Genomic DNA, 13659 nt, shown 5'->3' with positions numbered 1-13659 from the left:
CCTTTAGAAACAATCTTTTCAAGCTGGGCATGGTGGCTCACGCTTGTGTACCCAGCCCTCGGGGAGTTGTGACAAGCCAGCCTAGGGAAGCCTGTAGCCTTGACAGGACTTGAGGGGTGAGCTGCTATGAGTTGTTGAAGCTCTCCACCTAAGCACCCAGTGCTCATCACAAGCTGCTGAACCCATAGTACCAGTAAACCTTTTGTGGGTAGTGGGGGCCCCTGAGAATGTGGGGCTGAGGGAGTCCCCCATGAGCTGTCCTGCCTAATGGCTTCAGGGAAGGGACGAGGCATGTGTAAAGACCCAGAAACAACTGAATGGGGTATGCCCATTCCTGCTGGTCCCCGATTGCTTGATGCGCTCCTTTTTCTTCTTGGGCCATCTGTACATCACTAATTTAGCCATTTTGCAAGACTGTCCTGAGCACTGACAGAACGTGAGTCTTTGCAGTCTCGCCCTCTTGCCCAACACTATGAAGATTGTTAGTCTTGCAGGCTGTCTGGATAGGAGACTGTCTTACCCTTCACCGTTTGCCTCTCTGTGCTCAACGCTTTTCCTTGCTGTTTTGAAATATGCCTAAGTTTCTGCTAAATTTGAAAAGAAAAAACAACACACAAGCAGTCGGACCCACTCTTTCTCCTCCTCCTCTCCTCTGCCGTCTCGTCGTCCTTAGCATTCTGCTGCAAGTGCTGCCAAGGCCTCCAGTGCCCCTGAGCCTCCGTTCATGTTTCGTTAGGCCTTGTAGATATGTCTATCCCAAGGACATTATTGCTCAAGGGACATAGCATAGAATCCCGAAGAGATGCTGCAGACAAGCCCTGGCCCTGCCCGCGTCCCGGTGGAGCGTGTGCTGCGTGGAGACCGCATTTGCCCAGTGAGTGTTGACTCTTCCATTTCATGTCTGTTCACTTCTCACCAATGCACCCTGTCCATTTCACTCTTCATAAGCATTCCATCCATCTCCAGCTGGCTGGACAACCTGAATGGTCCTCGCATGTGGCGCCCGAGTCGAGGGCGAGGGACTGCGGATTTAACTCATGCACGCGCGCGCGCGCGCACACACACACACACACACAGACACACACACACACACAGTAACACAGCGGGTCCTTTGTGCTAAGAGAGCAGCAGCCACAGCAGCTAAGAGAGCTAATCTTCCCAGAGTTCCAAAGAGCCTTCTTATAGGCAGCCAAACAGGAATCCTCCTCCCAGGTGAAATCCCTCAAGAGGTGATCGCACACAGGAGGAAAAGTCTCGAGGAAGGGAGGGGTGCGTTCTCAGAGCAGTAAACACGACTAGCTAGCCAAGATAAACACAGACATGGAAGCTGCTAGAAACAGGACATGAAACAGCAAGACAGGCAGGCAGCCCAGTCGGGCCTGGTTCCTACACTCACAGCCCTCAGCCTTCGTCCCCCAGACCCACCTCATCCCAGCTACCCCATTTGCAGAGGGACACCCTTACCACCCCCAACCCCTCACCCCCCGAGCTGCTTCAGCTGAGCGGGAGCTTCAGGGCTCGGGGACACCTCTCCTCAGTTAGTCAACAAGGTCTCTGCATCTCACCTCCAACTCCTTGGGTCTGTTCTTACCTTCCGCTACCCCCGGGGCCTGCAGTGGCACCTGCTAGGACACCTGCCACTGGATGGACCTCAAGCACATGCACCTTGTGGGCCAGCTGGTTGCTGTGGCAACCCCAGCCTCACCAAACGATGTTTGCCCATGAGCTCTTGGGTTTAAGAAATTAGAAAAGGCCTTTGCCACAGTGTAAGAAACAGATTATTAGTATTCTCTCTCTCTCTCTCTGTCTTTTTTTTTTTTTTTTTTTTTTTTTTTTTTTTTTTTTTTTTTTTTTTTGCTTTTTGAGAGGGTTTCTTTGTCCTGGACTCACTTTGTAGACCAGGCTGGCCTTGAACTCACAGCAATCCACCAGCCTCTGCCTTCTGAGTGCTGGGATTAAAGGCATGTGCCACCACACCCAGCTAAGTGTTAGCATTCTAAGAGACAAGTATTTGCAGTCTTACACCACCTTTCGGCCATGAGGATTTGCTCTGCTCCAGTTTATTATAATGCATTAGGTTTTATTCCCAGAAGAGATCCTAGAAGCATCTCGCACACATCTGCTTCAGAGTACTGTGTGCCTTTGAATATCACGTTGCCCAAACAACAAAGTGCGCAAGGCCTGATCCCAGCTACTGGGGAGGCTGCTACAAGAGACCTTCCTGGCCTTCCAAAGTTCAAGGCAGCCTGAGCAACGCAGTGAGGGGCTCAAAATTAACACAAAGTTAGAGGTAAAAATGAAGCCTCAGGGGGAGAAAACTCGGTATGTGTGAATCAAGGGGTTTAATTTCTGATCCCTTTCTCTCTCTCCAGAAGTCTTGTTCTCAGATCTGACAACAAACCAGCGACAGTTGAGATACAGGTCTGTTTTGTTTGACTGTATCATTGGATAGGGCTGCCATAGCAGGATGCCATGGACTGGGTGTCAAGCCTTAAACAGCAGAGGTTTCTTTCTCCAAGATCAAGGTGTCAGTAGGCTGGGTTCTCTCACGGCCCTGCAATATCAGGTCCATTTAAGGTAGTACATCCGTAGGTGGCTCAGTTCTCCAGGCCCCTCTTGGTGGTGGTCACCATTTCTGTTTATTTCCGGTGCCAAGGAATCAAGCCTGGGGCCCCAGCGCATGAGGAGGTGCTGTGCCACTGAGGTTCAGTCCAACCCCTGGTGACCACGTTGCCTTTTCTCTTAATGTGCATCCCTGGTCACGCCTGTCCAAATTCGCTTAGACTCCATTATGACTAGGATTGGGCCTATGTGAAGTAATTTGACCTTAATTATCTCCTTACAAGCCTCACAGTTGGATGTACTGGAATTTAAGGCTGCAGCACAGACATTTAGGAGAGCCTGTTTATTCTGTCCATCCCATTACACTTTCTGTTTATAACGCTACATGTAGAGGAACAATATGCAAATTCCCTCTGGTTTCTCACATGTGTTTCTCGCACACTGTTCCACGGACTGACCTTGGGTAGTCAGGCTTAGTGCCGGGCAGGCATAACCAACCTACTGTGCCAGCTCCACAGCCTTTTTGTTTCATTTTGTTGTTCTTGTTGATTTTTAGATTTTTTTTTTTAGATGGGGTATCTATGCACCCATGGCTGTGCTTGAACATACTATGTAGACCAGGCTGACCTCAGACTCATGGAGATCCACTTGCCTCAGCTTCCTGGGTGCTGGGATTAAAGGCATGCCAACAGCTTGGCCACATCTTTTTTTTAAAATATAATAAACCTTGGCTATGGGTTTGGAAATATTCTTATAAACCCTCACTGTAAAGATCTTTTCCAGTGAAATTATGTGTTAGTGTCCCACTACCACAAGCACCATGAAGTTATGAGTAAATCTTTGGGGACAGGGCTCTCATTTGCCTTTGTAGGTTGCCATGGTAACAGGCACACAGGGGGCAAATGCATGCATCCTGAATTGAGAAATAAATGCCTCCAATTCTTTTCATGTTGCTTCAAAATTTGCTCTTTAGAGCTTGTAGCTTTGGGCTAATAATTTAAACAATACCAGTAAGTAGATGGACTTAACATATTGCTCAAGTCTTGCATTTTAGGTCTTAAAGAGTCCCTGTAGTGTGCCATGGGACAGTTTCAGGGAAGGTGGGCACAGATGTCAGACTTGGACAGTGCAGAATGTGGACAGGGACGGGTTCTGCTGGGGCAGTGGTGTGACTTGAAGATTACTGCTCCATGGCATGCTGGCAGTGCCCTACAGTGAACAGTAATCACAGTGCCTTTTCAGCATCACAGATCCTAAAGGGTTTTTGTTTTTGTTTTTTTAAGATCAGCCTTAAGGGGCTGGAGAGATGGCCCAGAGGTTAAGAGCACTGCCTGCTCTTCCAGAGGTCCTGAGTTCAGTTCCCAGCAACCATATGGTGGCTCACAAACATCTGTAATGTGATCTGATGCCCTCTTCTGGCCTGCAGGTGTACATGCAGGCAGAGCACTGTAGTCATAATAAAAAATTAATAATCCTGGGGAAAAAAAAGGTCAGCTTTACAAGGTCTTATAAAGACCTACTCTGTGCTCACAATCTTTTGTAACTCTAGTTCCAAGGGATCCAGTGCCCCTTCTGCCTTCTGAGGGCACCAGGCCTGCACACGGTACACATATATACATACATATATATATATATATATGAGACAGGGTTTCTCTGTGTAGCCCCTAGATGTCCTGGACTGGATTTGTAGACCAGGCTGACCTTGAACTCACAGAGATCCACTTGTCTATGCCTCCCCGAATACTAGGATTGCAGGCATGCGCCACTGTATCCGGCTATAAATAAAAATTTTAAAGCCTTATAATGGACCATAGATCATTGTACTCATTGACTGGGGACTTACAGATGTGTTGTCGAGGCAGCAGTAAGGCCAGTGGGCCCATGACTTGGGTCTGAGAGGGGTTGTCTAGTGGTCGGGACAGCAGCAGCAGCAGCACACCCTGGCGCTGGGGGCTCTAGAATCTGCTGATGAACTCCATAGCCTGCTGTGCTGGGCAAGAGGACGCAGTGCCTCCTCAGGCAGTCGTGGCCACATGACTCAAGAGGCACCAGAGCCCGTCAGCATGGAGCCCTACCACAGTACTTTGCATATATTTCCCATAACAGGCATACATTTGTTGACTGAAATTAGGATTTAAGTAGTAAGTATATTGATTTTAAATATTTCAATTAACTGAAAGGAGCCCTGTCACTGTTTTGTTTTTTTTTTTAGCTCTGGGATTCCAGAACATGCCATTTGATGCTCATGCCGCAGTATTGTTCAGTGGCATTTGTCAGAAACAAAGCAGCTGAGGCGGAACTTGGCCCGTTCCCCTCTGCACTGAGTTTGAACTGTTAACCATGGACCCAGCCTGAACAGAAAGCTACAAAGAGGCTAATTGAAATCAGAATGCTGGTCCCTTCTCATTCAGACAAAACAGATGGCCTTTCCTGCCACACTTCTGTCAGACGTGGGGAGGGGTTGATTAAAGCGTTTTTTAAACTCCCACACATGCTTACTCGCTCCTTAAAGGAATCGTACATAACTCCTGGGAGGCTGAAATTGGGGGAGGAGGTCTCTTTAAAAGCCGAGCTAGCTTTCCTTTACTGCAAAGAAAAGGCGTTTTTAATAGTCAGCTTAGATTCCAAATATTTAATTTTCATTTATTTAAATTTAACCTCCTTTGAGGGGATAGTTGCTGCATATGGCACACAATTCAAATTGTAGAATAAGATATAAAGAAAGGTGAGTGTCCCGTGATCTCCTGGGGACACTGCTCTTGGCAGCCTCTGAGGTGTCTGAAGGCCGAGTGTCCTTCCTTTCAGCCAAGGTTCTCAACACCTCTTATTTGGATACTTTTTAAACTGACAGTAGTGATAATATTTCTTTTCAAACTTAATGTGCCTGTTTTCTAAAGAAGGAAAAATAGTTATTTTTATTTTATGTGCATTGGTGCTTTGCCTGCGTTATGTAAGGCTGTTGGATCCTCTGGACCTGGAGTCAGTCGTGAGCTGCCATGTTGGTGCTGGGAACAGAATCCCCAGCCTCTGGAAGAGCTGGTAATCACTGAGCCATCTCTCCAGCCCCTGGCGGGCGTGTTTTAAAAGCATCCATGGAAATGAAGTTTTCATTGTGCAGATAAGGCAATACTGTCACTAAATGACACCTCTGGGATTAAATAAATATGAAGAGTAGTAGAGGCCACCTCTTGGGACCTGTTGAAAGAAGGAAATGAATATGTTCAGAAGTTGGACTAAGAAACGATTGCTCCCTGCCTCATCTCCCCAGGATCGACTCAGATGACAAAGGCCCCAATCAAAGCATTGCTGGAGCCCAGCTAATAGACAGACCATCTTTTACCCCCCACTGAAGCCCATACTAATAACCTCCGAGAAACAATGTTGAAACAACCTGCTGCCTGGCCATGATGTGCCCTCACAGAGCCTGGCTGCTGGGGCTGCAGGCTGGCTCCTCAGCCACACAGAGCTCCTCACAGCTGCGTGGCTGAGAGTCTGGTCGTCTTCACATTTGTCAGCATGGTAGCATGTACTAGCTATGCAACAGTGGATCGGGACGGACAGGAAGGCACCCCAGCTCCCCTTGTGGGGGGTGCAGGGTACTTGCCTGACTGAGGTCCACCTCCTCCCTTCATCTGGACTTTGGATTGTGGCTAATTTGATGCTTTTGTAGTGGTTTGTCCTGGCTTGCAGCAGATGCTCCTCTACACGTGCCCAAGTGCCTCAGGGCACCCCTGCAGGCTCCAAGCCCCAGCAATCCCCTGATATATCCTCAGGGCCCCCAGGCAAGTCCCAGGAGGCTTGGCACCTCCCAATGCCTGAACCAAAGATGGCAGTGGGTACAGGCTCCCCTCAGGGATGAGCGACTCTTGCTGTGCTTAAGAGCTTCCACCTTACCCTGAGAGAGACAGCCTGTTTTCAGAACCCAGAGAAACTGGCAAAAATCTACCTCTAATCCTATCTGACTTGCATTGACAATCAAATATTTAACCTTTGGTTGCTGTATCTGTTATCTGTGTGAGGGGGAAAAAAAGGCTGAAAGAGAATTGGGAGGTGTTATAGTCACGATTACCTCTGCCCCTCACAAATTGCAATAGTTTCCCAACCTTACCAGATTTCCTAGGTTTGGATTTTTTTTCTAGTAATTTTAAAGAGTAACTTATTGGGGTTTTTTGTTGTTTTCTTTTTTATTTTTCCCGAAATGATAAAGTGACTACTGTGGGAAGGAGAAGCTATTGAAGGCGAGATGTACTGGCTGGCAGAAGGAGCCTCTTGAACACTTCCTCTTATTCTCAGCCTCCCAGAAGGAGCTGACCTAGAGTTCACGTTGAGGCTCCATCTGGGCTGCTGATTATGGGAGGGGAGTGAGTGTGAGTCCCTTTTAGTCAAAGGAGGAGATGGTGATGGAGACCACACAAGGCTGACTAAGCATTATTCGGACCGGGACCTCCAGCCAAGTGCGGAAGGTGTTCGTGGAAGGCAGGTCGCACAGAGGTCAAGGGCCAAAAAGAACCCGGACTCTGGACTGCAAACGTGCTCACATCTGTGTCCAACGTTCACACTGGGCGGGGGAATCACGTGATTGGTGATTGGTGGTTGGGTTGCTCCCAAGTCAGTCCAGCTACAGCAGCCAGCCTAGTCCTCGGGGAGACCCATGCTCCCCCAAACCGCCCTCACCAAGTGGCAAAGGCGGGGGTGGGGTGGGGCCGTGGTTTGTTACGTGAACTTGGCATCAGGATGTACATGGATTTGGCATTCTCATGGTGGATGGAGCAAACTCCTGGAGGCTGGAGGGGGCAACAACTCAGCTTCTGCAGATAGATACCTGCACTCCTTGAAGAGAAACTGAGGCACGGGAAGCCCTTGATTCAAGTAAGAAAGAAGTGATGACAAGCAAAGGATGCAGGGACCGCTGTAGCACCCTCTGCTGCTGGCTCTAGTCGCGTGGGACAGCGTCACCGCTTTCACGCAGGGCGACACTGAAGGTGGCTTCCTACGGCTTAGGTTTCCATGTTTTCCTCCTAGTTCTGGGCTGCCAGTCACTAGGTTCCTGCCCATCTCGTCATCAAAGAGCCACGGAGAGGATCCACCACAGGGTCTTTCAGCTTTTAAATAAGGTCAAAAAGATGCCTCTTAGCCCCGTAGAAAGCTGGGCGATGGGCAGGTGGAAGGAAGACACAGCACCTGGTCTTCAGTGGTCACGCGCCGCTGAGGGGCTCTGTGCTCTGGTGCCTTCTCGCTCTCAAACCGCAGTGTCCCTGCCTCTCGCTGGATTTCTGCATAGTTGGAGCATCAAGGAGACGATGCTTTCAGTACTAGCTGCTTTCCTGGCCCCCGAGCCCCCCCTCCCCCCGTCACAACCACACCCGGAAGTGGGGCCAAGGCACTGTGTCTCACAGTTCTGAGGTCTAGTCCATCAAGATGGATAAGTCGAGGCAGCAGGGGCACGAGGCGACTGTCACATGGTGTGCACAGTCAGGAAGCAGAGCGAGATGCTGCCGCTGCCGCTGTTGCTTTCTCCTCTCCCTCTAACTTATTTTATCTCTTGCCTCCCCCCCCCCCCCCCGCCTTTTTTTTTTCTCTAATGACTTTATTCTTGGACAACATTCCCCCCCCCAAAGCCCCATAGATGGAAATGTTGTCAGACTTAACAGTTGCCTTCAATGCTCTTGATGTGAGAGAAGAGACACCATGCTCGCCCCGCGCTCAGCTCCACCCCCAACACGGACTCGCCACAGTTGGGTCACATGCCGGTGCCTGGGTCCATCGTGGATGGCATCAGGGCGGGCGATCATGGGAAAGGTCCCAGAAGCTGGCAGAGAGGCATTTCCAAAGAGAAACACGTCGCAGATGTCCCACCTGACAGAGAGTCACAAGCCTTCCCTCCTTACAGGGTGAGCCCCCACGCAGCTCAGGGAGCAGCGCACCAGCCCTGCAGCCACGGGCCTGAGTGCAGTCAGCGTTTCCTTTTGCTGCTGTGATTTTCTATCTGTCCTGACCTGGGATCCGAGCTGAGGCAGTTTTGTTCCGTTGCAGGTCTTTGTGGCCTCTCTTCCTCCTGGACGGGGTGGGTTTTGCCGAGACATGTTTTCCTTGCTGGGATGGCAGCAGGACACACGGAAGCATGCAAGGCTCCGGGCCTACGGTTGGAAACTGGATCCAGTCATCCACGCACTCTCCCACCCAGAGTCAAGGCCCTGTGCTTGGATATCGTCCGGCCGCCTGTCTAGCAGAGCAACAGACACCTCTCACACTTTCAGGGGGCACACAGCTCAGGGCCCTTGGGAACCTTACAGGAGTTGGGCAAGATCAGACAACGCCAGACAGTAAACCATGCCAGCCACGAGCCACTTAGCGTGGCCTGCTCCCCACGAGCAAGGATTGTCTGGGTCCCCTTGTTGTGCATGTGTGGGTGTGGGGGGGGGTTGGTTGTACAAACGTCTCCTCTAGAAAGTAAGCTGAGAAAGTGATTTCCCCACCCCCTTGAGGGAAAAAAGAGACCTCAGGGAATTGTTTTCTAAGTAAACAATGATAACAGTTTGTTGGTTGGCTCTGCTTGTCTGCTCCCCCACTTCTTCCTCTTCATCATCATCTTTTGGGGGTGGGGGTTGAGAAGTTGGCTCTGGCATTGGGAACTGATATTGCTTCATTCTTTCTTGCACTTGGTTCCTCTGGCTGGAACATAAAACCCTGCCTTCTTTCTGCAGCCAGTGCACTTCAAAGTTGTAAAAATTTGGATAAAGTACATCAGGGTTATGGCTGTTCTAGATTTTAGTCTTTTTATAACTTCCTCATGTTTCACATTGGTTTTGACCTCAGGTTAAAGGAATGCTTTTGAAAAAGTATAAGGATTTGATCCTAGCAATGGATGTAGCAAAAATACTGAGGTCAATAAGTTAAAAGCTTTTTTTAAAAAAGAAGATGAAGAAAAAGAGAAAGAAGCAAAAACTAGATTTTGCAAAGTTTAAGCTGGGGACTGTGTGAAATAGGCAAGCTTCCCAGCTGTAGTCTTATTTTTAAAATGTATGATGTGAAAATATTTTCCAAGTTTACCAATGGATAAAAGTTTGAATTAGAGCCAGCTGTGGTGGCGCTCACCTTTGATCCCAGCACTCGGGAGGCAGAGGCAGGTCGGTCTCTGTGAGTTTGAAGCCAACCTGGTCTACATAGTGAGTTCCAGGCTACCCAGGGCTACATAATGAGACCTAGCCTCACAGGGGGAAGCTGAACCAGATAGGAGAGCCGGCTTCTCTGAGGCCTGAAATTATTTTCTCTATTCACTAGGGACTTTCTCTGGGTTTGCCTTTAATATTTTTGTGCTCGTATTTTCTTCTCTTTTGCACAAAAATCTGAACATCCCATGTGTGCTAGGGTTTTGCAAAGTGCCTAAAACACACGTGTGGTGGTTGCTCCTATTTTTTTTTTTTTTTTGAGACAGGGTTTAGCTGTGTAGCCTTGGCTGTCCTGAACTCACTTTGTAGACCAGGCTGGCCTTGAACTCACAGCGATCCACCTGCCTCTGCCTTCCCTAGTACCTGGAGCAGCAGTCACAGGCGCTTGGGAACTGTCTGAGGCGGGTGTGTCTCCGAAGGAGCGGGGCGTGGTCTGAAGTGCTGAGCCGTGCTCCCGCACCTGTGGTCATCCAGACACAACTAGCCTCACCTGGGAAAAGTCTTGACGAGGGATTGTCCAGGTCAGTGTGGCCTGTGGTCCTGCCTGTGGGAGGGTCAGTGTGGCCTGTGGTCCTGCCTGTGGGAGGGTCAGTGTGGCCTGTGGTCCTGCCTGTGGGAGGGTCAGTGTGGCCTGTGGTCCTGCCTGTGGGAGGGTCAGTGTGGCCTGTGGTCCTGCCTGTGGGAGGGTCAGTGTGGCCTGTGGTCCTGCCTGTGGGAGGGTCAGTGTGGCCTGTGGTCCTGCCTGTGGGAGGGTCAGTGTGGCCTGGTCCTGCCTGTGGGAGGTTGGTATGAGGTGGCACCAGCGGCTGGGTTGGGCCCTGACTTGCGTGAGTAGAGAAGGCAGCTGAGCCGTGTTCCCTGCATGCTGGTTTCCTCTCTGCTGTGCTTCCGCTCCTGCCTCCCTGAAGCGATGGACTCCAGCCTGGAATTGTGAGTTAAAGTGAACCATCTCTTCCCTGAGTTGAGTTTTGTGAGGGTTTTTTTGTTCTGTTTTGTAAAAGGCTCTCTGAGACACACCGTCAGTAAGACAATACATTGCATTATATCATTATAGTCCTTTTTTTTTTTAAGACAGGGTTTCTTTGTTTAGGCCTGGCTGTCCTAGAACTCACTTTGTAGACCAACCAGGCTAGCCTTGAACTCACAGAGATCTGCCTGCCTCTGCCTCCCAAGTGCTGGGGCTAAAGACATGTGCCACCACACCCAGAGTTATATTTCATTTTTTTTATATTAAAAGGGAAAGTGCAATAAAAATCAGGGTTAGGGTTCCACGACCAGACCACTTAGCTCTCTTCCCCCTTTGCAGACTAAGTGCTGAAGCCTGTGTAGCCAAGACACCCTGGAGCGCACACTTCCACCCGAGGCGTCGTCTGCGTGCCGAGGCTCCTTACACCAACACACTCACTTTGTGCCGTGCTGGAGATGGAACCCAGGGCTTTGTGTGTATCAGGCAAGCACTCCTCAGCAGAGCCCGAGCCCCAGCTGCACTCTCAGGTGGACAGCTCTGGGGCATTGTGTACACTCATATTGGGCAAAGGTTAAGGGCCCGGCAGTGGAGTCCCCGTCCCCATGTGCATGCATAGGCACATGCACACACGTACACACACACACACACACACACACACAGTCACACACAGATGCACACATGTGTACACACACAGACGCATGTACACACACAGTCACATACAGACACACACAGATGTGCATGTGCACACGCACACAGACAGGGACACACACGCATACATAAACAGTCACACACAGATGCACACACATGTGTGTGTTCACATGCACACACAGACAGACACACATGCATGTACACATAGACAGACACACAGGCATGCATGCACACACACGCACACATGCACAGTCACACACACACTGTATGCTTACATTGCTGGGTGACCATCACTAACATCTACCTGGAGAACTTTTCTGTCTTTCCAAAGTTAGATTATTTTCCAAGAACCATGGCCTCCCCCTCCTTCCCTTGTCCCCACTGTAGGAGATCTGTCCTGACGCCGTCCTTAGCATGAGGTGCGTCTTGAATTCATCAGTGACTCGCACATAATTCTGAGGAAAGTCTCTGCCGGGGAAGGGAGGGAGATCGGAGGTTCATGGTTTTCTCCATCTCCTTTTTTTTTTTTTTTTTGCTAAGCTCTGCATATACATGAATTAGTCAAAACTACATTTTGCAGTGGGGAGGAGACAGGGTTTCTCTGTGTAGCCTTGGCTTTCCTGGACTCACTTTGTAGACCAGGCTGGACTCGAACTCACAGCGATCCACCTGCCTCTGCCTCCCAATTGCTGGGATTACAGGTGTGCGCCACCACTGCACCTGGCTTCAAAACCGTACATTTCAGCCATCTGGATAATAAGGTGACATGAAGTGGACCCTGCTGGTCGGCTTCGGGAAGCTGAGCTCACGAGCTGGCCCAGAGCCTGCGCATGCCTTGGCACATGCACTGTGCAGTCTGTGTTTGTGGGGGCCGAGTCTGGTGTCAGTTCTCTGTCTCGTCCTGTAGTAGGAACTCCTCAAGTCCGGCCTGTGTTTTAATCAGGGTAGGGACCCGGTGACTTACTTGCGCCACTGACAGCTGGTGGCCTTGGTGGGAAGTGGCGCCCGGCGATGTGTAATGCTGAGCCACATCACGGAGGCTGTTGGGTTAAGACCTGCCGGGTTGTGTGGAATTATCTTTAATGCGCCAGACAAGGAGACTGTTAACCTGCTTATCGCCAACACTTTTCTAGTACCGTGGTAGGGCGGGCAAATGACTGGAGGATTAGCCTGACTCTGACAGACCCCGCAGGCCCTGCCAATCTTGTTTGGAAAGGAGTCAAATCTGCTCGCTGCTGATAATAGAAACCTTGATGGCACCCCCAGGTCGGCTTGTAGAAAATGTACCTCCTTTTTTATTTTTTCTTTAAGCAATAGGAGTCAAATTTGGATTTATCCCGATAAATGGGATATTTGGGACCTCATGTGATCTAGTTGCTCCAAGCTGCTCTTTAATCCCCGTTTGCTGGCTCTCTGCACCCATGGCCGTGTGGGAACAAATGACCCTGACCCACGGGTGAAGCCTGCCCTGCTAGCTAAGACAGCCTTGGCACTGCTGGCAAGCCTGAGGTTCCCCAGCCTTGTTTTCACTTGCCTTAGAGAACAAAGCCTGTCTTAGACCTGTGGCTGCCGCCATTTCTTCATTTGTTCCTGTATTCCTGTCAATGGTGGGGCACATGGTGTCCCACGCTGACATGCAGTGAGATCTGGAAAATGTTTGTTTTTCTTAGAAAATCTGTTCCTAATATTGATCTGTGTGTGGAGGGGTGCATGTATGTATGTATGTGCACCCACATGTATGTAGTGACCACAAAGGCCAAAAAAGGGCATAAGATCCTCTAGAACTGGGCCTACAGATGGTGGTTAGTGGCTGTGTGGGTGCTGGGACCTGAATCCAGCCTGTCTGCTAGTGCTGGTGACCGCTGAGCCATCTCTCCAGGTCCCAGTTTTCCCTTGGGGGAAAAAATCCTGCTTAGTATTATATAGGTAAGAATAGACATTTACTACAGACAAACTGAAACATACCAAAATTGTAAGTAGAGGTGTGGGGAGAAGCCTAATACCAAGAGGTGACCTGTTACTGAGTGCTCCCTTCTAGCTATGTTTTATGTATTTTTGTCCCAGTAGGTATATTCTGGCTTGTTTTATTTTTTATTTTTATTTTTTGTAGTACTAAAGACCTAGACGTGCCAGACAAGTGCTCTACCAACAAGTCACATCTTCTGCCCCGCTTCATTCTGAGTTTGAGACAGTGGCTTCATAATTTGCCCAGGCTAGCCTTGGATGAACTTGCTTTGTAGCTGAGGCTGTCCTTGAGCTTTGTTACCCCTCTGCCAGCATCCCGAGTAGCTAGGATTGTGGGACCGCACCACC

General features: G+C 49.7%; 1 long non-coding RNA gene across 1 annotated transcript; it reads left to right on the top strand.

Annotated features, from left to right (window-relative positions):
* Positions 1 to 5120, top strand: LOC311589216. The gene is made up of 3 exons (XR_014776451.1): positions 1 to 874; positions 2373 to 2421; positions 4775 to 5120. It is a non-coding gene; the product is annotated as an uncharacterized lncRNA (long non-coding RNA).
* Positions 5121 to 13659: the final 8539 nt, after the last annotated feature.

Source organism: Acomys minous (genome assembly GCF_964271855.1).
Source record: "Acomys minous genome assembly, chromosome: 18".
Classification (NCBI taxonomy): domain Eukaryota; kingdom Metazoa; phylum Chordata; class Mammalia; order Rodentia; family Muridae; genus Acomys; species Acomys minous.
Note: the sequence above shows the minus strand (reverse complement) of the source record. Positions and strands in the feature narration are given on the sequence as shown.